Genomic DNA, 2630 nt, shown 5'->3' on the forward strand with positions numbered 1-2630 from the left:
TGCAACCCGGCCATTTCTGTCTTTGACCCATTTTAATCCTTAGATTACCATTGTCAATTTTTGCAATGGTCATGCATAAATGAATAAAGTAAGACATGATGAAAGTTGTTTGGTCACACCGCGCTTATTTTTCTGTTTCAATTTAAGTCGACTGATTCTTATTTTTTGCATGTAGTCATGAAGGCAACTGACAGTATCTGAATTGCCCAATGTAAGATCTATCATCACAACTTAAACAAAATTAAGTGCTTAATGATTAAAAGTATCAAGCGTTTTAATCTTTATTCACCTTTGACCTGTTGTATTTTGGGATCAATATTGAGAAGTTTTTACTTTGTTTTTTTTCAATATTCCGGACAAAATCATTACACATTGTTTATTTGTTTTGAAACATGAGAAAGTATTTGATATCTATTTGTCATCTTCAATAACAGAGAAAACAAAGGACAAGCATGTGAAGAAAAGTGTAGTTTATTTTGAACATTTCAAAGCCAAAACATGTCAATGGTTATCAAATAGAAACACTGCATCATCAGATCATTTACCTGTAATGAATATAATGAGAAATATGTAGATATGTAACAATTTGTTTTATTATCTGTTATATAGAAGAATGATAAAACATATTTTCCTGATGAGATACAACGGGGATTCTGCATTAATCAAATACAAAAAGTTGACATTGTAGATAGATTATCGCGTTCTTATTTATTCAAAAACAATTGCATTTAATTACAAGAAAACAAGAAATAAACATCAAAATAACTATTACTGAGAAGTTATACAAATGATAAGATTCCTTGTTTTGTCATATCAAATGAAAGTGGCCTTACATTTTAATATGCATCAGCTTTTCGTTCTTCAGTTTATCCATAATATCGTGTGCAGCAACGACTACGGTTATATGCACATGAACCATTATACTGTTCTCCATACCTACAGCGGAATCGGCAGAAACAACGTCTTCCGAGTCCACCTGGTTGGGCTGTAAAATGTTTTGTTTAGGCAACGTGATGACAACATTTCTTATTCTATCTTAGCTTATCATATCTTATTTTAACTTATGTACTTCAAATTTAAGTAGTTTTACATATTCCTTTAATAAACTTAAACTATTATATGTATTGAAAAAGTCTATGTCATATTTTGATGATGGTGTTCATTGTTTTTGGGGTTTTTTTTCACACGTTTTTTTGTGATACCCTTTGTCAATAGAAATAATGATTCTGGTCTTTGCCAATATGGAAAATATTGTCCGACATAAATGGTTAATTTATTTCAAATATCAAATGAATAAATAACAATTAACTGAACTTTTAAATAAGTTTCAACTTATCACATTTGCATCATTTATCATAAAACATTAAAAAAAACAACACTTTCTCACTGTTAATGTTTTATATTAATGAGATCAAATTTTGTATGAAATTATTTGATATTCAACAATTTTTGCATCAATTATCGTTTTCTGTACTTTAAAATGGTTTATAGTTGCATGCATGACCCTATGTAACAAAATCATAACTACAATTTAAGACAGTAAAGAATGATCTTTTGTACTTGTCGGATTTTGAGACACACCAACACTGTTAAGACCGACTTTCAAACTGTTCTACTGTAGCAAGTTTTGTTGAGGTGGCATTTCTTGCATTACTTCAGGCACGAAGCAAGCACCTGAGTATTAACGAAAATTCGTAAGCTAGCAGGATAGCTTCCTTACATGACAGAATTTAAAGTCCCAAGCGTGGTTTAAACCAAAAGCAGAGAAGGGCATGTTATTTGAAGCCGGCGCTTTAACCACTCGTCAAAAGAAGCATCTTTATTATTTTTTAAAGTTTATCTCATTTGAAAGAAAACAATAAGTATGTTTTCTAAAAAATATCGTTGTTCAAACAACGCAAATTAAAAAAGATAATTCAAGCTGTCAATGTTGTGAGTATATGGTCGAGCTTGTCATATTACGGTATAAAGAAAATTACAGTAAAATGGTGCACTTACCTGAAGCAGAATCTGGAAGAATAACTAAAGTGACGCAACCAACCAACAGTAAAGCCAACATCAACTTGCTCATTTTGTCACACAGTGTTTGTCTTCACCTAAATTACTAAAGGCCGTTACAGGAATGATACTTGCAATGATTTTGAACATATTATATAGGTAACTCAAGCAGGATACAGTTCATTCATGATGTACCTTGTTGTAGAAATCTTTGTATTACCTTGTAAAAAATAATGTTGTGTGCAAATAAAAGCACGATCTAAGAAAATTTTAGATGCAACATTCATGTTTAATTTGAAATCTTTATGTTTTAGCCAAAGGGTGAAATGTAATGTTGCATTTCCAATTACATACAAACCGACTAAGTGAATAATATCATATTTTTTACAAATTTTATTCGTTATAATAGATGTACGTACATTAGTTTAAACATATTTATTCTCAGAATATGTACATAATAACATTTGAAATATATACACATACACAATTTGACAATATTCAAAGAAGAGGATTAGAACGAAAGACTAGGTCTTATAGAATTCTTCTACGTACATTGAACAGTGCAATTCAATTCTAACTCATGTGTATTGTTCTGGTTACCGTTCTTTACACCTTCCTTTACGAGTCCAATG

The 2630-nt window shown here is 30.5% G+C and overlaps 1 long non-coding RNA gene across 1 annotated transcript; it reads right to left on the reverse strand.

The window, feature by feature from the left end:
* Window positions 1-455: 455 nt before the first annotated feature.
* Window positions 456-2128, reverse strand: LOC132749069 (uncharacterized). Its single transcript, XR_009628362.1, has 3 exons — window positions 1999-2128; window positions 834-985; window positions 456-545 (listed from the first exon to the last, which is right to left on the reverse strand). It is a non-coding gene; the product is annotated as an uncharacterized LOC132749069 (long non-coding RNA).
* Window positions 2129-2630: the final 502 nt, after the last annotated feature.

Source organism: Ruditapes philippinarum, unplaced genomic scaffold (genome assembly GCF_026571515.1).
Source record: "Ruditapes philippinarum isolate M1 unplaced genomic scaffold, ASM2657151v2 ctg8096_1_1_1_1, whole genome shotgun sequence".
NCBI classification, from domain to species: Eukaryota; Metazoa; Mollusca; class Bivalvia; order Venerida; family Veneridae; genus Ruditapes; species Ruditapes philippinarum.